The 25,819-nt window shown below is 46.2% G+C and overlaps 1 protein-coding gene across 1 annotated transcript in view; it reads right to left on the bottom strand.

Annotated features, from left to right (window-relative positions):
• FHOD3 (formin homology 2 domain containing 3) overlaps positions 1–25,819 on the bottom strand; it is a 197,579-nt gene that overhangs the window by 10,495 nt on the left and 161,265 nt on the right. The window lies entirely within an intron of this gene.

Below are 25,819 nucleotides of genomic sequence, written 5' to 3'. Positions count from 1 at the left end.
GTTGACTCTACGTAAACGATGTTGGGGCCATTGGGTCTCTGTACGACGGAACAGTCCCACATCTTACACACACTGTGTGACTTTAACTCAACAGTTAATTATATAACCATCACTATGATGGCGTCCATGTGGGCGCAGTATTATTTCATCTAGGGGGGAGGGGTGTTGTGTCCTGAGCCTGCAAAAGCAGGCTCGGGACATTGCAAGAGTCCCGGGCAATTGCAAAAGCTGCCCGGGACCAGACTGAGCGGCGCCGGCCTTGCGCGCATGCGCAAGGCGGGAAAAGACCGCCTTGTGATTGGTTGGATTTGCCCAGGGATCAGAAGGTAGAAATAGAGGCCTGCGTGCCTCTGCTCGGGTTGTTCGTAGATTGGAAGCAGAGAATAAAGACTTGTTAGAAATGCTTCGTCTCAAGCGCCATTATTCTCCGGACTTAACACCCATTATAACTCTTAAATTATTTTTTTATTTGTCTCTTTGGTAGAAATCTGTTTTGGTCTGAATGTATAAATTGAGTCAGAAATCTTTTCAGTCTCTCAGCTATCACTGAAATAAAAATTTTATAGTCCACATTTAATAATGATATCGGTCTGTAGTTTATCTATGTCAAATCTGAATCCTCTTTTGGTATCAGAGTAATATTTGCATCTGTCCATATGTTTGGGAGTTTGGCCTTCAATAAGAGTTCATTACAGACATCTTTCAATGGTAAACTTAGTGTATCTTGTAGGCATTTGTAAAACTCTGCCAGGAGCTCATCTGGTCCCATGTTTTTTTGTCTTTTTCCTCTATCAATTACATCATTGTTATTTTCTCATTTAACATAGTCTTAAAGTTTTCTGGAATTTTTGGTAGGTTATTTTTTTCCATATATTGAACTGTTTTTCCCCATGGAATTTCTTCCATATCATACAGTTTCTCATAATATTCTTTAATTATCTTTTTATTGCCTCATTTTTAAATTGTAGATAGCCATTTTCATCTACTAAGTTGCTTATCAATTGTTTCTCCTTCTGTTTTTTAAGTTTGTAAGCTAACCATCTTCCTGGTTTATTTGCATTTTCAAAAAAAAAATTGCTTTGCTCTTTTAATTTGTTGTGCCAGTTTTTCTAGTTCTATTAAATTTAATTTATGTTTTATTATTTCCATTTGTCTTTTCAATACTTTCTTTTGTGGATTTATTTGTAGTTCTAATTCTAATTTTTTTAATTCTTCCCTTAACAGCACACATTGTTGTCTTTTTTCTTTATTCTTTTTTGCCATGTATGTTATAGCTATACCTCGAAAATATGCTTTGGCCATGTCCCATACATTTTGTAATATGCATCTTCTTTTTCATTTTCTTTAAAACAAAATCCACTTCTTTTGTTGCTAATTCTGTAAATTTTTTCTCTTTTAATATAGATTGATTCAAAGCCCATCTTAATTTTGTCTGTATTCCTTTCCATGTCATTTTTAAAGGATTATGGTCTGCCCAGGTGCCTAATTCTATCTCAATTTCCTGCATATTGATTCTTAGTTCAGGCATCATTGAAATCATGTCAAGTCTGGACCAAGATTTATGACTATTTGAGTAAAATGTATATTGTAGTTTTTCTGGGTTTGTTTCTCTCCAACTATCTTGTACACCAATTTCCTCTATCATGTTGAAAAAAGTCTTAGGTAGTCTTTCTATTCCTTGTTTCCCTGTTTTGCTACTTTTATAATCTAATGTCAGAACCCATTTCTTTGGTGATGGGGGGATTTTACTAGATGCGTCTTTCTCTTTTCCCTCTGTGGATTCTGCCATACTCCTGAGGGGAGGGGGAGGCCTTTGGGGAATTGTTATGTATCCTGTCCTTTTGCTTAGCTGCTACAATGTTTCCTCTCCACTTCCTCTATCTCCCCTTGATACCAAACTGGGGTGAGAAAGGAATGTGCCTCTGGCCATCTGGCTTATCTCTCGCTGTGGAAGGGATGGTGCGAAGACCCAACAATGTTTTCACAACCTTGGGAATAGAGTCTTATCAGCCTCGTTCCAACAGTGGACTTAACATCTGAGGATTGGCCCGTTTGAACTGACCAGATGAACTATTGGGGTGGGGTTTGCTTTTTGCTCCTTTAGCCTATTGATTTAAGCGGGAAATCCTCAGATCCTACTTTCTATGTCTGCTGTCAACTTCTCCTAATAAAAGTTCCTTTTGGGATGATTCCGTTCCAAGAGTTCTGCTTTCTTGAAGTCGGTCCTTACATTAGGCAGGATCTGCAGAAGTTGGTCAGCCCGGAAAGAAGACCCTTACTGCGGTGACCAGGCAAACCAGGTCTGAATTAGGTATAGAGAAAGAGGAAGCCACCGTGGGGGGGGGATTTCCCTCCAGGCTGGCCCAAGCAGATGCAGCTCGCATTCCTCCAGCTCCTCCGATGAAGTCGTGGTCACCGAGCATTGATATAAGCCGAGGTGGTCGATTAGCATTGGGAAGGAGGACTGGGAGTGGAAGGCAAGGAAGGTGACCCTCAAATGCGGCAGTCACCAACCAGGTTGGAAATTGGAGATGGAGAGATTGGCCTGCTCCATCCAGTTCCTAGAACAAGCCATTGATATGCTGAAAGTTGCCTTCAACTCCCTCAAGGAAGAGAGAGCTGATCTGTGCCTGGGTTTGCTGTGCACAGCAAACCCAGGCACAACTGAGGAAACAGATGGCATCAGAATCGAGGCGGGAAACCTGGGTCCTTCCACCAGCACTTCAGAAACTGCTGCCACCACTACAGCAGCAGCCACTCCTGCCTGAGCTGCACCAGCTGATGGTAACGGACACCGACCCAGGAGAAGGAGAGGTCACCGGGCCAGTCGGAAGTTCCCAAAACTGGGGGTAAAGTACAGTGGAAAACCACAAAAATTGGGGTTCTTCTTGGCTCAGGTCCTGAGCTACATGGAGTAATATGGACGAGACATCCCAAGTGTCCATGGGCAGGTGAGGATTGTGACCATGGTGTTAGATGGGGTGGCGGCTGAGTGGATGGTGAACCTCCATGATGCAGACACCCCAGAATTGTGGATGGAATTTTAAATATTTTATGGCAGTCCTCAGGAGATGATTTGAGGATCCCTTAGCTGATTGGAAGGCCAGAGAACACACAAAACTGTCAGGCAGGGCCGGTGCCCTGTGGCAGAATTCTGAGCTCTTGCCAGCAAACTTAATTGGCCAGAAGTTCTGGTGGGACATTTCAAATATGGGCTTAATGATGACCTGTATTATGCCTGCATTCCCTGGGGCAACCCTGACCTGCTCCACAACTGGTACATCCTGGCTGAGGAGGTTGAGATTGATCGGGTCAGAAGGCAATGGCATCTGGGGAGGTCCTGGGGAAGATCACCAGGAGAGGCACCCTGGGAACCAGCAAAACAGACTCCTACTACTCCCAGATCGGTTGTTTCAAGTGTGGGAAGGATGGTCACTGCGCCGCTGAATGCTGCTCGAAAACTCCAATTCGGAAGCCCGACCCAGCCACAGGGGGGAAACCCGGGAAAAACCCACTGAAGCCAAAAGAAATGGCCATGAAAAGCGTGGAGGTTGTTGAGGTCCTAAACCCATCAAAACAGGGGGAAGGAACTCCAACCTGGACCGGAGAACTCTCGGAATCCTTGGAAGACAGCTTGGAGGACAAACCCCTGGTAAGTGGACCCATCGCACCCCTCACCAGAACCGTAGAACTGCTTAGCCCAGGGATGCCAGAAAAGGTCACATTAAGAACCCTGATAGACTCTGGCTGCACTCACTCCCTTATAAGCCCAACCCTGGTGAGAAACTATGAAACCCCAGTGAGAAGGCTGAAGAAGCCGATTTCATTCGGCCAATTAGATGAGTCCATTGCAGGGGGGATCCCAGCCACTCTCGCCATGCAATCCATTCAGCTTACCATAGGGAACCACGTAGAGACTCTAACGTTTGTGGTGAGCCCTGGAATGGAATGCCCACTCATACTAGGCATGGCGTGGTTAACGAAATGGAACCCGAGGGTAGATTGGAGAACTGGAGGGCTGAGATTTCCAAAGGGGAAAATTGACACCAAGGAAGCAGCCCAGACCAAAGGGGGGAGTGAAAACCCCAGAAAGTGCAGCAGCGGCAAGCAAGGGGGAGTTGGAAGACATACCAGAGGAATATCGGGATCTAGCTGAAATATTCAGCGAAGAGAGGTCTGACAAATTACCCCCTCACCGACCCACGGACTGTGCCATTGAAATACTCCTGGGAGCAAAGTTACCTAAACCAAAATTATACTCCATGACCCCACAGGAATTAGAGGAATTACAAAAATTTATAGAGAAAAATCTAGCAAGGAGTTTCATCCAGCCAGCAAAGCTAAAAACAGCAGCCCCTGTGCTATTCCACGAAAAGAAGGATGGGTCTCTTCACCTCTGTGTGGATTATAAGTCTCTCAACACAGTGAGTGAAAGTAACCTCTACCCCCTCCCTCTGATGAAGGTCATGCTGGCACATTTGTCTAAGGAGAAAATTTTTTCAAAGTTGGACTTGAAGGAAGCATATTATAGAGTCAGAATTAAAGAAGGGGACGAATGGAAAACTGCATTCAACTGTCCTTAGGTTGTTTCCAATTCAGGGTCCTGCCATTCGGGCTTCAGGGAGCACCCACAGTATTCATGCAACTGATAAATGAGGTGCTCCAGGAACAGCTCTATAAGGGGGTGCTTGTCTACTTGGATGATATCCTAATATTCACTGAGACTAAGGAGGAACATGTAAAATTGGTCAGAGCTGTTCAGAACAAGTTGCGGGCAGCCCACTTTTATGCCAAATTATCTAAGTGTGACTTCCAGAAAGACAGAATCGATTATCCTGGCTATCACATCTCATCAAATGGCATAGAGATGGACCCCGGAAAGGTCCAGGATGTGTTAGAATGGGCTCTGTCCCGCACCAAGAGGCAACTGCAAAGCTTCCTCAGGTTTGCAAACTTTTACCGCCAATTTATCCCTTCTTTTGAGCAAATTGCATTGCCCATCACAAATCTATTAAAGACTAAAGGGGAGGGGAAACCAAAACCCAGCCAACCTTTAAAATGGACTGTGGAATGCCAAGCTGATTTTGAAAAATTAAAAAGGTTATTCTCAGCGGAACCAGTCTTAAAACACTTGGATACTGAGAAACCTTTCATAATTCAAGCTGATGGTAGTGATGTAGCAGTGGGGGCAGTACTGCTTCAGGAAAACAATGAAGGGAAATTACAACCTTGTGCATATACCTCAAGGAAACTCACAGAGACAGATAAAGATGAGTGGTTTGGGAAAGAGAAGTTTATGCCGTCCGGTGGGCTCTCTTAACCTGGAGACATTTCTTGGAGGGGAATAAAATCCCCTTCCAAGTATGGACTGACCATAAGAATCTGGAAGCCCTAAAAATGCCCAAGAAACTGTCTCCCAAACAGGCGAGATGATCCTAGCATTTCCACTAGTTTAATTTCATCATAAAACATTTACCGGGGGAAAAAAGTTCCTGGCAGACGCATTGTCACAGTTGTCGCAATACAACAGCACCAAATCAGAGATAACAGACCCATTCATGCCATCAAAGCAGTTAGCGGCACCAGTTGAGCGCAAGCCAAAACTCCAAAGACTCTAACAAGCCAAGCTGGAGTGGAATTCAGGAAAGCGCTAGAAAAAGATGAATGGTTTCTAAGCCACAAAAATTTATGCATGATGAATGATGGACTGCCATGGGTGGGAGGGAAACTCTACATTCCAAAAAGCCAAAGACTGACCTTCATGCAGCTTTGCCATGACTCAAAATCCGCTGGACATTTTGGGTTCGTGAAAACCCTCCATTTAGTAAAATGGCAATTTTGCTTGCAATTGATAAAAAAAGGACTTTGAAAGCTACCCAATATGCGCAGCAGCCAAGAGGAGACAGGGGAAAACTCCAGGACTGTTATAAACAGTAGCTACCCCATCAGCACCCTGGAGGAAGATTTATATGGACTGTATTGTGGAATTACCAGAAAGTGGGGAAAATATGGTGATTTGGGTCATAATGGACTTATTCTCTAAACAAGTACATTTTATCCCATGCCAGAAAATCCCCACTGCCAAAACCTTAGCAAAGTTATTCGTACAGCACATTTATCAGCTACATGGAGCCCCACAACGGATTATATCCGGTAGAGGGGTACAATTCACATCAGAGTTTTGGAAAGCCTTCCTGGGACTGTTGGGGACAACACAGAGGTTGTCATCTAGTCATCATCCTCAAATGAATGGTGGGACGGAATGTTCGAACTCAGTACTGGAGCAGTACTTAAGGTGCTTTATAAACTACCAACATGACAATTGGACCAAACTGCTTCCGTTCACAGAAGTCGCTTATAACAACGCAGTACATGTAGCAACAGGACAGAGTGTTAATCCGATGACAAAACTACCCTCCACTGAACTGACCATCCCCTCCTTAAAAGAGTGGATCGCACAACATCTGGCCAGTTGTGAGAAAAGCTTTAGATGAGGCTAGGGAAGCATTTAAGTTCCAAGCAGATAAAAAACGAACTGAGCCCAAGCCATTCCAAGTGGAAGAGAAAGTATACTTGTCTACAAAGTACTTGAAATCCCTGCAATCCTCTAAGAAACTGGGATTGAAGTTTGTACGACTTTTCCCCATTAAATAAATAATAAATCAATCACTTAGACAGGTTCACCCAGTATTTCACTGCAGCCTCTTAAAGTGTGAAATGAACTTGCCCTTAAGGCCAGCTGCAGCCCCTCCTACTTCTCCTCCTCCAATCATGGTAGAAAAGGAGCAGCATTTTGAAATCAAAGACAATTTGGACTCTAGGAAACATTATGGATCCACACAATACCTAGTAGCTTGGAAGCATTTGCCTCCATCCCAGAACGAATGGGTCTTTAAACACCATATAAGAGCCCTTAGGCTGCTTAGAAAGTTCCATATTATGCATCCTGAGAAACCAGACTAATCCCTCTTTTTGTCTCACTTTTTGTCTTTTTACAAGTGGATCTCTCTTTCTTTTAAGGGGGGCAGCATGTCAGAACCCATTTCTTTGGTGGTGGGGGATTTTACTAGATGGGTATTTTTCTTTTCCCTCTATGGGTCCTGCCATACTCCTGGAGGGAGGGAGAGGCCTTTGGGAAATTGTTATGTATCCTGTCTTTTTGTTTGGCTGCTACAATGTATCCTCTCTGCTTCCTCTATCTGCTTGCTCTTTGAACTATTCTCCCCTTGATGTCAACCTGGTATGAGAAAGGAATGGGCCTCCGACATATCTGGCTTATCTCTCACTGTGGAAGGGAAGGTGCAAAGACCCAAGAACATTTTCCCAGCCTTGGGAAAGAAGTCTTATCAGCCTTGTTCCCATAGTGGACTTAAAACCTAGGGATTGGCCCCTTTGAACTGACCAGATGAACTATTGGGGTGGGATTTGCTTTTTGTTCCTTTAACCTATTGATTTGAGTGGGAAACCCTCAGATCCTACCTTCTATGTCTGCTGTCAACTTCTCCTAATAAAAGTTCCTTTTGGGATAATTCTGTTCCAAGAGTTCTGCTTTCTTGGGAAGAGGTTTTGAAGTGGATCCTTACATCTAGTGTCCCATTTACTATTGCATTAAAATCTCCTACTAGGCAAATATTTTTATATTCCGTTTCTACTATTCTTCTATGAAGATTTTGATAAAATTCTTCTTGTTTATTGTTTGGTGCATATATTACTACCAAAAGTATCTGTTTTTGATTTAAAAGTATTTCCACCATTACAATTTTTCCTTCTTCATCTGAATAAATCATTTTAGAATCTATTGTCTCTTTAACATATACAGGTTCTCCTCTTTTTTTGTTGCATGGATGCATGTTTTTTTAATATGCAAACAAATTATATCAATTATATCAATATTTAATTTCTGCATTTTTTGAAGACTCTTTTCCTTTTTGGTCGAGAACTAAATCCATTTATATTCACTGAAAAAAATCAATTTTCCTTCTCCATTTTGTTTACTTATATTTAGGTCTTGTCGATCTCATAGTCCTCTGCTCTCTTGCTGTTCACTCACCTTCTTGTTCTGAATTCTCTTTCTATTCTTCTATTTGTGTGGTTGTTTTCTCTGTTGTTTGTTCTGTCTATTTTTGGCCTTTTCTATTCTCTTGTTGTCAGGGCCCACTTCAAAACCTCATCCCAAGAAAGCAGGACTCTTGGAACAGTTTCATTCCAAAAGGAACTTTTATTAGGAGAAGCTGATAGCAGGCATAGTAGGCAGGATCTGAGGGTTTCCCGCTCAGATCAATAGGTTAAAAGAGTCCCAAGCAAACCCCACCCCAACAGTTCATCCAGTCAGTTTGAATGGGCCAATCCCTAGGTGTTAAGTCCACTGTGAGAAGGGGCGTTGTCTTACCTGAACGCCTTTTCTCAGCACGGAGATGGATAATCCACCAATGGGTTTAGACTGTATTCCTGCCCAATCAGATCAAGTCAGCCAAAGTTGCCACGCCCGTCCTGGATCATAGATCCCAGTCTTGATGCGAGTGTAGCCATTGACTGACCGCAAGACGTTTTGGCTCATAAACTAAAACTAAACCTAGGCCTAATGACCTGCAGGGTGGGATTATCCATCTCCATGCTGAGAAAAGGCGTTCAGGTAAGACACCAATGGGACATACCAAAGCCTACTGTCCCTGAGGGTGGGAAGTAAACCGGTCCGGTGTGGCACTTTGATGTACAACCTGTTGGAGGACCCTCCTACCAAAGGAAGCCTCCGCCGAGGCAAACTTATCGATCTTGTAGTGCCAAATAAATGGAGATGGTGAAGACCATGTGGCCGCTCTGCAGACGTCCTCAATGGACGCCTGAGTGGCCCAGGCCGCAGAAGTAGATACGCTCCGTGTAGAGTGTGCTGTAACGCGTCGTGGAACTGGCAAGGACTTAGCTTGATATGCCCCGGCAATGCACGCCCTAATCCACCTGCCAATTGTGGATGAGGAGACTTTCCGACCCCTGGAGGAAGGGTGAAAGGATACAAAGAGGGCCTGTGATTTGCGGAATTCCGCTGTCCGTGAAATATAGCACCGGAGCACCCTGCGGACATCCAGGCTATGCCATTGCCATTTCAGAGCATGCGACGGATTAGGGCAAAGATCCTGGGACCTGTGGAATAGGGAATTGATCTTTGGAAGGAAAGTGGGGTCAAGGCGAAGGATCACTCGATCCGTGTGGAAAACGCATAGGTCATTGCGGGTTGAAAGCGCTGCCAATTTGGAAATACGTCGTGCCGACGTGATTGCCACCAAGAAGGCCACCTTGTGGGACAGGTAGCGAACATCGCATGACCTAAGGGGTTCGAAGGGCGACCTGGTCAGAGCCCGAAGCATCCATGGTAACTCCCATGAAGGGTATCTGTGTACTGCAGGGGGTCTGGTATTCTCTGCCCCCTTAAGGAAAGAGCGAAGCAAGGGGTGATGACCCAATGATCCCACGGAGTCACAGGTGAGGACAGTGGAAAGAGCAGCTATCTGCCTGCGCAATGTGTTTGGGGCTAAGCCCCTCTCCAGACCCTCTAACAGGTATTCCAGAATATGGGGAATGGTGAGCTCCGAGAGTGACAAGTGACGACCGGAGTACCAGGAGCGAAAGTTCTTCCACGTGGCCTTGTAAATACGGTTTGTGGAAGGGCGACGGGATGCCTGGATTATCTCAATGACCTCTGGTGAACAAAACTGTTGTGACAAGAATGAGCGCTCAAGTGCCAGACGGCTAACTGGAGCCATTGGGGATCCGGATGGAGAATGGTCCCCTGGCTGAGTGAGACCCGGTCCGGAGGAATCCGCCATGGATCTGCAATGGCGAGGCTCATCAGATCGGCGAACCAAGGCCTCCTTGGCCAATAAGGAGCCACTAGGTGTATCTCCGCTCGCTATCGAAGTTTGCGTATTACTGCCAGGAGAAGAGGGAGAGACGGGAAGGCATAGAGCAGACCCCGAGGCCATGGGCTCCGAAGCGCATCTGCCTGTTCCGCCCCTGGAGATGGAAATTGGGAGAAGAACCGAGGTAGCTGGGCATTGTTCGGGGACGCAAAGAGGTCCAACAGCGGTAGGCCAAAACGGTGACAGATTTCTTTGAAGATCCTCGGATGGAGGCGCCATATTGAGTGATCTACTGTCGCCCTGCTCAGAATGTCGGCCTGAGTGTTCGCCTTCCCTGAAATATGATCGGCTTTGATGGAAGCCAGATTGAGTTCTGCCCAGGATCCCAGTAAGAGCGACTCGGTCAGCAGACCCCGGGATCAGGTGCCCTCCTGTCAGTTCACATGAGCCTTGGCAGTCACATTGTCCGTGAGGACCAGTACGTGGCGCCGTCTTACCAGACTGTGAAAGTGGCGGAGGGCTAGATGTATGGCTCGTAGTTCCAGCCAATTTATGTCGTGCTGAAGGTCTGAGTGGGACCAACGGCCCTGTGCCCACAGTGATCGAAGGTACGCACCCCAGCCGAACAGGCTGGCATCGGTCGTTAGCAGTATCCGATCTGGCTCCTTGAAAAACGACCCTCTGAGCATGGCAGGTGATAGCCACCACCTGAGGGAGCATGATACCTGAGGTGGGAGTCTCACCCTTTGATGAGAGGCACTGAGGTTCTGCCTCTGGAAAGGGAGTAGGAACCACTGCAGTTCCCTGGAGTGGAGCCTGGACCATGGGACGATTGATATGGCCAAGATCATCTGCCCTAACAATTTGGAGAGGCTGATTAGAGATACTGTTCGGCCCCTGCGTACTTGGAGGACTGACTCTCTTATGTTGTCCCGGCGTTCTTGAGACAAATACACCCGGCACTCCACCATGTCTATGATGGCCCCGAGGTGTAACAATCTTGTTGTGGGAATCATGTGGCTCTTGGGGAAGTTTACCAAGAACCCGTGATCCTGGAGCAGCTTGACCACCAGTTCGAGATCTGTCCTGGCAGACTGGATGGACGATGACTGGATCAGAATGTCGTCCAGGTAACATTGGACTCTGACTGGTACCATCCTTAAGTGAGCTGCCAGGACTGCCAGGATCTTGGTAAACACCCTGGGAGCCGATGAGAGGCCAAAAGGTAGTGCCCTGTACTGAAAATGACGACCCTTGTGAGCAAATCTTAGGAACCAGCGGTGGGTGAGAGAGATGGGGATATGAAGGTATGCTTCCATGAGGTCGATGGACGTCAGGAAGTCCCCTTTTCTCACGCTTCCCAAGATGGAACGGAGCGTTTGCATCTTGAATTTGCGGTATACAAGATGATAATTCAAGCCTTTGAGATCTAAAATGGCTCTCCATCCCCCTGACGTCTTGGGGACGACAAAGAGGATGGAATAAAATCCCTGACCTCTCTGGTCCGCCGGCACCGGTTCTATGGCCCGTATGTCTAGAAGATGTTGGACGGCTTCGTCCATCAGCCTTTTCTTTGCTTGATTTCGGGGGTATGGACAAGAGAGAAATCGATTTGGGGGGTTGGAGATGAACTCCAGGTAAAGGCCATGATGTACGGTGTTGAGCACCCATGTGTCCATGGTGGTAGCCTCCCACTGGTGGGCAAAAAGAGATAGTCTGCCCCCTATGGGAGGGACCATCAGGGAGTCATCTGGAGCGGCGGAATGGACGGCCATTCCCCCGAAAGGGCCGTTTCCCCTGGGATTGTTGTCTTGGTCTGTCTGTCTGTCTGTCAGACTGTCTCTCTTGCCTGTCCTGTCTAGCCGGGAAGGGGAGGAAGGGCTGGGAGTAGTTGTACCTAGCCCCAGCACGAAAGGACTGTCTACGAGGGTAGTAATTTGAACGTTTATCTGATTTTTTAAGTAGGTGATTAAAGTCCTTATTCTCAGTGAGATAAGGATTCAAAGCATCCCCAAACAGTTTACCTCCCTGGTATGGATCAGTTGACAGACGCCACTTAGACTTGGCGTCGGCGTGCCAGTGCTTCAACCAAAGCATACGGCGACCAGTGACACTGGATGCCATAGCTCTGGAAGCGAACCTGGTGGCTTGGAGAGTAGCATCTGATGCATAATCGATGGCTGCCACCATCTTGCTAAGATCCTGGTGGGAGTGGACATCATCCGCTGGGGTATGGGCCTGGAGCTGCTTGAGCCAACGATGGGCAGATCTATTAAAGAAAGATGCGGAGGTGGCCACCCTAATTGCCCATGCTGTCGCTTGGTGCGTCCTACGATAGGCGAGTTCACACTTACGGTCCTCCACTTTGAGGGCTTCGGAGACATCTCCGGGGATTGCGGTGGCAGATACTAAGGGGCCTAAATGTTTGTCCACCGCGGGTACTTCCAGGGCCTCCTCCAGATCCTTGGCTACATTGTAAAGTTTTTTATCAGTAGTACCTGGGAGAGGAAGGGAAGCTGGGGATGTCCACTGTTTTTGGACCATATTCAGGAACATGGGGGGACAAGGGATGCGGTGTTGAGCTGCCACCAGTTCGGTGAAGTTAGGATCTGCCTCCGAGTCAGGGGAGACAGTGGAGGTTGCTGAGGAAGGATCAGGCCCAAGATGGGCTGTGGATGTGGCCTTGCAGAGTAAGGGGACAAAGAAAGAAGGGTTGAAGAGGCCGCTAAACGTAGGAGCTTCGGGTGGAGGCTCCTCCTCCTCAGACATTTGGATCCCCTGTTTGGTGTCCTGTTCACGAAGAGATGAGACCTTGGAACAGGTTGATCCAGAAGGGGAAGACGGGGGATAATAGGTTTCGGGAACCGGTTGGTCGCTAGGCAGGCTAGCACCAGTAACTGGTCTAGAGGCTTGCGCTCTGGCCTCAAGAGCACGGTCTACCGCTTGCGCAATTAGTAAAGCTAGGCGGTCCTCCGAAGGGAGGGAGACAGGCTCACTGGGCCGGAGCCTGGCCGCCATGGGTGTGAAGGTAGCCTCGGGGGCTCCGTGATGAGACCGTGTAGTAGTGGATTGGGGAATGTAAAGCATTCTGCTTGCCCCACCATGTGCATGGGAATGTAGGGGTTCCTCGGTCGGCCATAACCCCAAGGGAGAGGTTGGGGACCCCAGGGTTAGGTCGAAGGGCAAGTCATCGGCTTGAGAGGTCTCTAACCTGGCTATTTTCTGCACCCTTGAAAATTCCTTTTCTAGGGCCTGGTGTCTCCGACTGGCCTGCTTTTCGGCCCTCTTGGAAATCTTAGTAGTAGGTCTGACCTTGGTTTTGGTCCTGGTCTTGTCAGTATTCTCCAGATTAGATGACGAAGGATTCATTGGGGCCGATGTGGATGGAAAAACGCCCTTTGAGGAAAGTATGGAATCCTCTATTCCCTGGCAGCACAGGAGCATGATAGGGGGCCCCTGGAACCTAGGAAGTTTGTACACTGGATAAGAACAGGTGCACTATTGGGGATGCCTGGAACCCAGGTAAGCTGTTGCGTGGATAAGGACAGGCGCACTATTGGGGACGCTTGGAATCCCGCTATAGCTGATGCATGGATAATGACAGGCACACTACAGGGGGTATCTGGAATCCGGCTAGGACCGTTCTGGATAAGGACAGGCGCACTACAGGGGGCGCCTGGAATCCAGATAAAAGCCAATTGTACAGATAATTAACAGATGCACGATAAGGTATGCTTAGAATCCAGTTGGTAGATTGTTGATCCCAGTCTCGCTGGGTTAGTACTGAGCAAGGTGAGGCCAGAGACACCAGGCCTGAAAAAAGGGAGACAATGGGGCCTGGCTAATTGGAAGGGCTATGAATTCAACTGTGGTTGAAGACTCGGAGATGACAGGGACAGAGATGTACTTTAATGGGTCTTGGGAGCTCTTTGTAGTACTTGGTGGTAGGCCTCAATTTAAAACTCAAGGCAGAGGCGACCTGCCTGTCTCCCAAAATGGCGGCCGTCATCAAAATGGTGGTCTGTCTGACAACGTTGGAGTCTGAAACTGTTCACTCTGTGGCCAGTCTATTGAGGGCACCCCCGCACCCCCACTCCTTTGCCAATCAGAAAGGAGGGTCACTAGAGGGGATAGAAATGAGCCCCTTCCCGCAGTATTTGTCCGGAATAAAGCTAAAGGGAGCGAATTGCTGCATCACGCAGCCCAAAATGGCGGCCGCTTGAAGAAAAGCTGCCAACCGTCACAGCCGGAAAGTTTAAGAGCAAAGCGGTGGCGCTTCCCTTCTCCGAGAGAGCCTCCGCGTCCAGAGCTTATAATTTGATCCCGCGGGGCTATCTGACCCTCCGATCAGCCACCTAACAGCTGATTGGCGCTGGGACCGACACACGCGCACGCGCACCTCTGATCGTGAAAGGAGCGATTGTGAGGCCCTGAAGGAGACGGAGGACAAGGGAAGCGAACGGGCTAACCAGGCACCGGAGCTGCAGTCGCAGCTCCGAAAAAACTGACAAGATGTTTTCAAGGAGAAATCCTGCTGAGCTTCTTCCCTAAGCGCGCGTTCAGCCTCCAGAGCTGCAGCTGCAAGCTCCGGCAGAACTGAGGGCGATTTAAAGGTAGTTGGAGACCAACAGCTGTTGGTCTCCTGTCAGGATTTTAGGGGGAATCAGCCAGTGGAGCTGCAGCCGCAAGCTCCAGTAAAACTGAGGTCAATTCAAAGACAGCTGGAGGCTAATGGCCGTTAGCCTCCTGTCAGAAGTCAGTGAATTAGGGGATTTTTGGAGAAGTGTGACTATAGGGTTGAGGAAGGGAAAGGTAAGGAAGGAGCCCCTTCCTTGGCAGAGAAAATCCCCAGTTTTGAACCCCCCTTGAGAGAGAAAGAAAGGGAGAAAAGAATGGTAGAATTTATGCTGGGAAGCCAAATTCTGTGCTAAGCACTGATCAAGAAATTTGGAAAATGGAAAATGGAAATGGAAAATCTACCAATGGCTAACTATACCTGCCTAAGAGCCAAACTTACACGTCTGTCCTGGGCAAGATCAAGTCAAGACTGGGATCTATGGTCCAGGACGGGCGTGGCAACTTTGGCTGACTTGATCTGATTGGGCAGGAATACAGTCTAAACCCATTGGTGGATTATCCATCTCCAGTGCTGGAGAATGGAGCTGATAACGGGGTTCGTTCCCATGCTTGTGAAGATGTTGGGTCTTCGCACCTTCCCTTCTGCAGTGAGAGATAAGCCAGATGGCCAGAGGCACATTCCTTTCTCACCCCAGGTTGACATCAAGGGAGAGACAGTTCAAAGAGTAAGTATGTAGAACAGCGGAAAGGATATATTGTAGCAAAGTAGAAAACATACCACAGAGCTTTCCTCCCTCCCCCTCAGGAGAATGGCAGAACCCTCAGAAAGAAATGAAATAAATCCCCCCGGGAAAGAATTGGTTCTGACATCCTGCCCCCCTTAGAAAAAATGAGATCCACCTGTAGAAAATAAAACAGAAAAAAGGGAGACAAGGATTAGCCTGGTTTATCTGGGTATGCAGTGTGAAACTTACAAGTAGTCAGGCTCTAACATGACATTTCTGAACCCACTCATTTTGGGAAAGTGGTAAGTGTTTCCACACTACTAGATATTGGGTGAAGCTATTTCTTTTATTTCAAAACACTGTTCACCTTCTACCATGATTGGAGGAGGGGAAGGAGCTGCAGCTGGCCTTAAGGGCGATTGCAGTTCATGTTTTAAAAGGCTGCAGTGGAAAATTGGGTGAACTTGTCTGAGTGTCTTTGGGAGCTCTAATTCTATTGTGACAGGACTGATTGTTCTTTTAATGGGAAATGGTCCCACAAATTTTGGTCCTAGCTTTTTTTAGGGCTGCAAGGAATTTAGTTATTATTTGCTTGGAATTTATATGCTTCCCTGGCTTCATCTAATGCTTTTCTCACTACTGGCCAGGTATTTTGTAATTGTGCAATCCATTCCTTCAGAGAAGGGATGGTCGAGTCACTTGATGGAAGTTCAGGCATCAGGTTAAAACTTTGTCCCATTGCCACCTGGAAAGGAGTGTAGCACATGCTGGAATGTACTGCGTTGTTATAATTGACTTATGTGAAAGGGAGTAGGTCAGTCCAATTGTCCTGCTGGTAGTTAATGAAACATCTTATGTACTGCTCCAGTACTGAGTTCGACCATTCAGTCCCACCATTTGTCTGCGGATGATGACTAGATGACAACCTCTGTGTGGTCCCCCACAGTCCCAGGAAGGCTTTCCAAAACTCTGATGTGAACTGTACCCCTCTATCCAATATGATTTGTTGTGGGGCTCCATGATGTTGATAAATAAGCTGGACGAACAGCTTTGCAAGTGTCTTTGTGTTGGGGATTTTTTGGCATGGGATAAAATGTACTTGTTTAGAGAACATCATGACCCAAATGACTGTGTTCCCCCACTTTCCGATAACTCCACAATAAATTCCATAGAAATTTCTCTCCAAGGCGCAGATGGGGTTGCTACTGGCTGCAACAAGCCTGGGGTCTTTCCTTGCCTTCTCTTAGTTGCAGCACAAATTGGACAACTGGCCATGTAACTTTCAATGTCCTTTTTTATTGATGGCCACCAAAACTGCCGTTTCACCAGGTATAACATTTTTACGAATCCGAAATGACCAGCTGATTTTTGAATCATGGCATAGCTGCATGAATGTCAGTCTCTGGCTTTTTGGGATGTACAACTTTCCTCCCACCCAAGGTAAACCAACAGTCATGGTGCACAGGTTCTTGTGGCTTAGGAACCATTTGTCGGTTTCTAGTGCTTTTTTGAATTCAATCCCTGCTTGGCTTGCTAGGGGCTTTTGGAACTTGGCTTGTGCTCGGGTGGTGACTTGTGCTGCTAATTGCTTTGATGGCATAAGTGGGTCTGTTATCTCTGTTCTGTTGCTATTGTATTGGGGCAATCTGGACAATGCATCCGCTAAGAAATTCTTTCCTCCCAGTAAGTACTTTAGAGTGAAGTTAAACCGGTGGAAATGCTACGACTATCTTGCTTGTTTAGGGCTTAGTTTCCTGGGCATCTTTAGTGCTTCCAGGCTCTTGTGGTTGGTCCACACCTGGAAAGGAATTTTGTTCCCCTCCAGGAAATGTTGCCAGGTTAGAAGGGCCCATCAGATGGCATAAGCCTCCTTCTCCCAGACTGCCCACCTTTGCTCTGTCTCTGTGAGTTTCCTTGATGTGTTTGTACAAGGCTGCAATTTCCCTTCATCATTCTCCTGTAATAGTACTGCCCCCACAGCTACATCACTAGCCTGAATCACGAAAGGTTTTTCAGTGTCAGGGTGCCTTAGCACTGGCTCTGCGGAAAATAGTCTTTTTAATCTTTCAAATGAGGTTTGACATTCTACTGTCCATTTCATGGCTGACTTGGCTTTGGCTTCTCCTCCCCTTTGGTCTTTAGCAAGTTAGTAATTGGCAATGCGATCTGCGCAAAGGAGGGGATGAATTGCTGGTACAAATTAGCAAATCCAAGGAAACTTTGCAATTGCCTCCTAGTGCGGGGCAGAGCCCATTCTAGTACAGCTCAGACTTTCTCAGGGTCCATCTCTATGCCATTTGGCAAGATGCGATACCCCAGGTAGTCAATTTTTTCCTTATGGAAATCCACACTTAGACAGTTTGGCATACAGGTGAGCTGCCTGGAGTTTTTTCAGTACAGCTCTGACTAACTTCACATGCTCCTCTTTTGTTTCAATGAATATCAGGATATCATCCAGGTAAACAAGCACTCCTTTATATAGGTGCTCTCGGAGCACATCATTTATTAATTTCATGAACACTGCAGGTGCCCCTTTAAGGCCGAAGGATAGAACTCTGAACTAGTAACATCCTAAGGGGCAATTGAAAGCTGTTTTCCATTCGTCTCCCTCTTTTATTCTAATCCTGTACACGCCTCCCTTAAGTCCAGTTTCGAAAAGATTTTTCCTTTCGACAGGTGTGCTAGCATGTCTTTCATGAGAGGGAGGGGGTATAGGTTACTCTCGCTCACTGTGTTCAGAGATCTATAGTCCACGCAGAGGTGAAGAGTCCTGTCTTTCTTTTCTCGAAATAGCACGGGGGCTGTGGTTTTGGACTTTGCTGGTTGGATAAACCCCCTTTCCAGATTTTTGTCTATGAACTTCTGCATCTCCTCTAGCTCCCATGGGCTTATGGAATATAGTTTTAGCTTAGGTAATTTCGCCCCTGGGAGTATCTCAATGGAGCAGTCCATGGGTTGGTGGGGGACAGTTTGTCAGATTTCTCCTAGCTGAACACTTTGGCTAGGTCCCGGTATTCCTCTGGTATGTCCTGTTAACTCCTCCCCACTGCCACTGCACTTTCAGAGGGGCTTCCCCCATTTTGGGGTTGAGTCGGGGTTCTTAATAACTCTCCATCTGGGAATCTCAGTTCTCCCGTCCTCCACCACTTGGTCAGCCATGCCATGCCATGTCCAGGATAAGGGGGCATTCCATGCCAGGGGTCACTACAAACGTTATAGTCTCTATATGATCCCCTATGGTGAGTTGGACAGGTAATGTGGCAAGAGTAGCAATGGACCCATCTAATTGACCGAAAGAAATTGGTTTCTTCAGCCTCCTCACTGGAATTCCTAAATTCCCCACTAAAGTTGGGCTTATGAGGCAACGGATGCAGCTGGAGTCTATTAGTGCTCTGAATGCAACCATCTCAGGCATTCTGGGGCTAAATAGTTCTATGGTCCTGGTGAGGGGCACGATGGGTCCACTTACCAGGGGTTCATCCTCCAAGTTGTCGTCTGATGAGTTGGGTGGCTCTCCTGGTGGTATTGGAGTTCCTTTTGCCTACCTTGATGGAGTTGGGAACTCGACGACCTCCACACTTTTCATGGCAGTCTCCTTTGGTTTCATTGGGGTCTTTCCAGGCTTCCTGGCCAGGGCTTGGTCAGGTTTACGGATGGGGGTCTTTGAGCAGCACTCAGCGACATGATGCCCCTCCTTCCCAGTTTTGAAACAGCCTGTTGATCTCATGGTGGTTGGGCCTTGCTTTATTGGTTCTCGAGGTGGCTCCATCGGCAACTTCCCCCAAGATCTCCCTCCATGTCGTTGTCTTCTGGCATGATCAATCTCTGCTTCCTTGGCCAGGATGTACCAGTCTTGGAGCTGGTCCGGATCCTCTTGCAGGATGCAGGCATAATACAGGTTATCGTTCAGGCCGTCCTTGAAGTGTCCTACCAGGATATCTTCTGGCCAGTTCAGTTTGATGGCCAGGGCTCGGAATTCTTGGATGTTTTCCGCTACTGGTCGTCGCCCTTGCCTGACAGTTTTGATGCGCTCCCGCGCTTTTTGATTGGCCAGAGGGTCTTCAATTGGCATCTGAAGGCTGCCATGAATTGATTGAAATTTTGCAGTTCTGGGGCATTGGCGTCATGGAGATCCACCACCCAGTCTGCTGCAGTGCCATCTAGGGCTGCTTGCACAATCCGTATTCAGCCACAATCACTTGTTATGTCATGGCCATATTCTTCCATGTAGTTCAACATTTGAGTCAGGAAAAAACCCAGTCAGCGTGACTCCCTGCAATACTTCACCTCTAGTGGTGGGAAGTTTCGGATGGACTGTTTCCCCTTCCTTCTCCTTTGTCGGTGGCCATTGCCGTCGGCTGGCGCGGCTTGCCTGGGAGTGGCTGCGGCTGTAGCAATGGCTGCTGCTTCCGTGTTGCTGGTGGAAGGTCCTGGGACTGCTGGTTCACCTCCCCCTTCATCTGTTCCTTCGGTTGAACCCTGGCATGCGTAGGCTTTCTCATCCTTCATGGAATCAAAGGCAACTCTCAGCATGTCGATGGCTTGCTCCAGGAACCAGTTGGAACAGTGGGAGAGCTCCTCTCCCATGGCAGATTCTTCCCTTCCTGTTTCGATATCAGACATTGTTTGCTTAGCCCCCCGGCAAGGGTCTTCCTTCTGGGTTGACTATTACTGCAGATCCTGCCTAATGTCAGGGCCCACTTCAAAACCTCATCCCAAGAAAGCAGGACTCTTGGAACAGTTTCATTCCAAAAATAACTTTTATTAGGAGAAGCTGATAACAGGCATAGGAGGCAGGATCTAAGGGTTTCCCGCTCAGATCAATAGGTTAAAAGAGTCCCAAGCAAACCCCACCCCAACAGTTCATCTGGCTAGTTTGAATGGGCCAATCTCCAGGTGTTAAGTCCGCTGTGGGAACAGAGCTGATAACAGTGTCCGTTCCTATGCTTGTGAAGATGTTGTTGGGTCTTCGCATCTTCCCTTCTGCAGTGAGAAATAAGCCAGATGGCCAGAGGCACATTCCTTTCTCACCCCAGGTTGACATCAAGGGAGAGACAGTTCAAAGAGTGAGTATGTAGAACAGCGGAAAAGATACATTGTAGCAAAGCAGAAAACATACCACAGAGCCTTCCCCCTCCCCCTCAGGATAATGGCAGAACCCTCAGAAAGAAATGAAATAAATCCCCCCCAGGGAAATTTATTTTCAATTGTTGATATTGTGTTCTTTCTTCCAAGAATGGTCTATTTCTTTCATCAAAGTCTTCTGCCTTCCAAACTGAATGCAATTGATATCTTGTATTGTTCCAATTAATTAAGATCCCTTCTGGCATTAACCATCTAAAGTTTACACCTTTTGCGATTAGCTTTGTAGTCAGAAAGTGATATTGTTTTCGTGTGCCCCTTATTCTAATAGAAATCTGCTTCAACACCACAATTTCTCTGTTTTTATATTGTAATGGGTCATCTCTAACTCTTCTCAGTATCTCATCCCTTGTTTTCTTTACAAATCTTACATGGACTTCTCTAGGCAATTTATGTTTCCTCACGTAACTTGAATTCATTCTAAATATTTCATCAATCTCCAGTTGTATCTCAGCTCTGTCTGTTTTCAGGCCCTCCGCCAATAGATTGATAATCACTTCTGCTATATCTTCCTCCTTGTCTTCAGGTATATTCTGGAATCTTAAATAATGTAAGCTTTCTCCATTTCCAATGCTGCAACCACTCCTTCTAAACTTTGATTTGCTTGTTCTAGTTTTTCATTTTCTTCCATTATTGTCTCCATTTTTTATCAGTTTCCTCTGATTTATCTTCCATCTTCTTTGTTCATTTTTAACAATCATTTGTTGATGGGCTTCAAATTGTGTCTTTATGTCAAGCATTTGCTCATTTAGTTTATCTAGGTTGTTTTTTGTCTCTTCATAATTTTTCTGTATTGTTTCTTGAATTAATTGTAATGTGATTTGATTTCTTTTTGAAAATTATTTGTCTTTTCTCATTATAACATTGTTTCAATGGATCCCTGACTTGCTGGACTAGATGTTCCAGAAGAAGATGCAGAGGAGGTTTTTTTTTTCATAATTTTAGTAAGATTTAGTGCACTTATTTTTCAATTGAGCAAGTTTTGTAAATCCACAGGGAGAAAAGAAAAAAAAGAAAAAAGCCAACTGCTTTAGGCTATAATCCAACCATAAAAAAGGCCAACTGATTTAGGCTAATCCAAGTATTCCAATCAGTTCAAAAATATAAAAAGCCCTCTGTCTCCAAATAGTTTCTAAAATAGTTCTATCCAGGGTCAGAAGATATAGTTGTAATAAGACTTTTGTAGTATAAAGTCACAACAGGTGTTAATCCAAGGTCAGCAATTTCTCTGATCTTTTTTGTATTATTGTAGTATCTTCTTCTCACCACTAGATGTCCTTATTTAACTGTAATGTCTATATCCAGGTTTAAAATTATTTTTAAACTGCTTTCTCACAGAAAATAAACAGAAATTTTTTCCCACATCATAAAGGTTAACAAAGTTTCTTTAAATCAGTCCCAATTTCATTTTCTGTCGGTTCTTTTATATTCCTTAACTTTGTTCCCCCATCTAAGATTTTTCACCACTTTTAACTTCCTTCTTCCCAGGTCTTCTTGGGGTCTTTGCTTTTGGAAATTGTCCAATCTAGGGATTTATATTTCTAAATCCATAGGGAAAGGAAATAGAAAATAGTTTCACCCAGATCTCAGCACGTTGTTGACAATCAGTTATTTAGCGGCATGGCACAGCTTGCTGCATTCTTCGCTTTCTTTCCTGGCTGTCTATGACTTCGACTGTCTGCGCATTTACCAGCAGCCTTTCTCCCATTTGTTTGAAGAGTTTCCTTGGTTTGATTGGAGTGACCGCCATTGGCTCCAAGCTCCCAAGGCTTCCCTTCCTCCTCGTTGCCTCTTCGGGGCAACCTTCCGATCCCCTGGGGTCTCCAGATGGAGCAAAATCGTACTAGTAAACCAGAACTCCGGTTTCTTTCATCCGTGCCGTCATGACACCAACCGGAAGTCTGCTTACCAACAACTTTCAAATTGCCAACCTGAATGGAAGCTGATGCTGACTAACAGCATCTAGTTGAAATCCTGAGCAGAAAGAAAACTGCCCAAAGAGCAGAGAAATGAAAGATCAACTCCTAATTGATAAGATCATTCTAGAAAACTGCAAAAGAAGGAAGACCAACTTGAATGTAGCATAGATTGATTATAAGAAGGCATTTGACTCCCTGCCAAATGATGGATAATCAGGTGTCTAGAAATAACAGGAGTCAGTGGAAACATCAGAAACTTTGTGTAAAAATCAATGGCACCATGGAAGACATGGTGATCAATGGTTGAGGAGAGATTAATATCAAGAGAGGAATCTTCCAAGAAGTCTCACTTTCACTGCTAATGTTTGTCATTGCACTGATTCCTCTGTCAACCATACTGAATAAGTCAAGCCATAGCTATCAAACATCTGCAAAGTGGTAAACCCGAAGAGGCACCAGCCCTACCATAGGGACCTAGCAAACAATGTCCAATCAAGGCAGTGAGCTCAGAGAGGCTGAATGCTGGGAAGAGACCTATAAAACTCACCCCGATACAATGTCTTGTGAATGGACAAAGGATATTACTGCCCTGGAAGACCCTGAGAAACTGAGATGGTCTGTTGGTGTGGGGAAGGAGGATTGGGAAGGAAAAGCCAAAAGAATCATCCTCACCTGTGGCAGCGAATATAGTGGCTGGAAACACAAAATGGAAGAAGCGCTCTATGAGGATGACGAATTGGATGAAGAACCAGATCATGCCGACCATCGCATGGAACAGTACCCGAGATGCTTCATTAACTATCAACAAGATAACTGGACTGACCTCCTGCCTTTTTCAGAGGATACTTACAACAATGCTGTACACACTAGCACTGCCTTTCTCCTTTCAGAGTGGCCACTGGGCAAGACAAATCTCATGTCCAAGTTGCCAGCCAATGAGCCCACTATTCCCTTGTTGAAAGAATGAATTGACCAGCTGAAAAATACCTGGCCAGTCATTCGCAAAGCTCTAAACAAAGCCAGAGCAGCCTACAAGGCACAAGCAGACAAAAAAAATGAGTGGAACCTAAACCGTTCCATGTTGGAGACTGAGTCTATCTATCTATTCAATATCTCCAGTCCCTACAACCCTCTAAAAAGTTAGGCCAAAAATTTGTGGGACCTTTCCCCATCACATGTATTATAAACCCCATCATGGTAGAACTAGAGCTACCAAAAACTTTAAGAAAGTTTCACCTTGTGTTTCAATGCAGCTTTTTAACACCTGAAGTAACCTCGCCTTTATGGCCAGCAGAGGTTCCAATGCTGCAACCTATCATGTTGAAGGCGAACATTTTGAAATTAAAGAGATCCTTGATTCTCGTAAACACCATGGAATAACACAATACCTTGTTGCATGGAAAGACCTCCCCGCATCTCAAAATGAGTGGGTTCACAAGAAACATGTTAGAGTCCCTAGACTGCTCAAACGTTTTCAAGCTCTTTACTCAGATAAACTTAATTTATTGTGTTATTTTGTTCTCCCCTCTTTATTATCTTGCTCTGCTCCAGGTGAATCTCCCCTTCTTCTAGGGGGGCAGTATGTCAGGGCCCTATGATGCTCTATCGGGACGCTGCCATTCTAATGGGAGGGGGAAACGTGGAGCTCTCCTGTGATGTGTTTAGCTTTGCTTTTGTTTACTCTGTGCCTCTATGCTTTGATATACCTTTCTGGGAAATGTCAGGGGGGAGGGAAGTGCCCAAGGCCATCTGCTTTGCTTCATCAAGAAAAGAGACGCCTGGGAATATCATCTTATCACAGTTTCCATCCAGAGTTCTCACAACATCCTAGCAACATCTTAACACCTTTGGATTGGCTCCTATGGATTGGGCAGTTGGGAGGGGTTTTGAACAATGGGCTTTAACCTAACAATTTCACACGGAAACTTCAGATTCTGCCTCCCTTCTCTTGTTTTCACTATCTCTCAATAAAAGTTCCTTTTGAAATGCTGCCAGTTTCTAGAGTTCTGCTTTCTTGAGAGAATCAGATGAGGCAGGACCTTACAGGGGGCATCATTAGGCAACTATAGGCCAACTATTTGTTTACCAACAACTTTCAAATTGCCAACTCGAATGGAAGCTGATGCTGTCCAATAGCATCTAGTTGAATACCTGAGCAGAAAGAAAAGTGTCCAAACAGCAGAGAAACTAAAGATCAACTTGACAAAATCATTCTGGAAAACTGCAATAGACGGAAGACCAACTTGAATGTAGCATGGATTGATTATAAAAAGGCATTTGACTCCCTGCCAAATGATAGATAATCAGGTGTCTAGAAATAACGAGTCAGTAGAAACATCAGAAGCTTTGTGCATAAGTTGATGGCACAATGCAAGATATTATTACTGGTCAATTGTGAAGCTAGTATATCAGGAAGGCCTATCGAGTACTGGAGAGAACAAATTAGCCTATAAGAAAAAATAAATGATAAACAGAAAGGTGGCATGGAAAGACAAAGGATTACATGGATAGTAAATTTTAAAAAAATAGCAAGCAAAGCAGCTAACAGCAGGACCTGGTAATGGCTAAGAGCAGGAAAATTGAAGAAAAAGTTTGAAGGGCTAATTATGATTACACAAGACAATCCATAAGAACAAGCATATACAAAGCCAGATATTGAGAAGACAGCAGCAGACAGCAAGTGCTACTTTTGCAAAAAAGCTGAAGAAATAGCTGCTGCAGGAAGATAATATTGACCACCTAGAAACAATGGCATGGCAAAGTAGCAACAATGATGCATTGGAAAAATGCAGGAAATACCATTTGCCTGCAAGCAAGAATTGGTGAGGCCACAAAATATAGATAGCAATACAAAGTGAAGACCCTAAAGTCCTTTGGAAGTTCAGAATTAAAGCCAATAAGCACATGCCACATAACATGCCAGATTTAATGATTATCAATAACAGGGGTGTCAAACTCAATTTTATTGAGGGCCGCATCAGCATTGTGGTTGCCCTTGGGGGGCCGGGTGGGTATGACCAAGGTGGGTGTGGCCTATGGGGTGGGCATGGCCAGCTCTACAACATTTGCATCAATGGTCCCTGTGGGGGCCTGGGCAGGAGTGGGACAGATCTGAGGGTCTCTGACAGAAGGGGCTGGGACCAGGGCAAGTGCCGAGGCATGGTCCATTGGAGGAGCCTCACTGTTCCTCTCAGGCCATGTGGGAGGGGCTGGATGGTGGTGCGGGCTGCCAGGAGCCCTGGGCCAGCAGACATCAAATGCCCAGCCTGGCCCTTGAGCACCCACAGCACCAAGCCCAGCCCCACTTCCCCAAGGGGGAGCCCAGCTGAACTTACCTCCTCCTCAAGGCTGCTGCGGCTGTGCTTGCTCTCCTTAGCCAGATTGTTCATGATGGGTACGAGGGGCAAAGTCAGAGGGAGGCCCATTCCTTCTCCATGGGAGGAGACCCGGCTTTGTATCCAAAGCTTCCTTGACAATAGGATGGGAGACCCCCAGGATAGGCCAGAAGGAGGGGGCAAGGGGATGGTGAAAGGGCAGCAGGGCAGGACTAAGGCAGGACTTCCCTCAGACCCTCCCTCTCCTTTCCTTCTTTCCTTCCTAA

This window comes from Protobothrops mucrosquamatus, unplaced genomic scaffold, assembly GCF_001527695.2.
Source record: "Protobothrops mucrosquamatus isolate PMUCROS unplaced genomic scaffold, P.Mucros_1.0 scaffold_124, whole genome shotgun sequence".
Lineage (NCBI taxonomy): Eukaryota > Metazoa > Chordata > Lepidosauria > Squamata > Viperidae > Protobothrops > Protobothrops mucrosquamatus.
The sequence above is the reverse complement of the archived record's forward strand: the minus strand, read 5'-3'. Positions and strand labels throughout refer to the sequence as shown.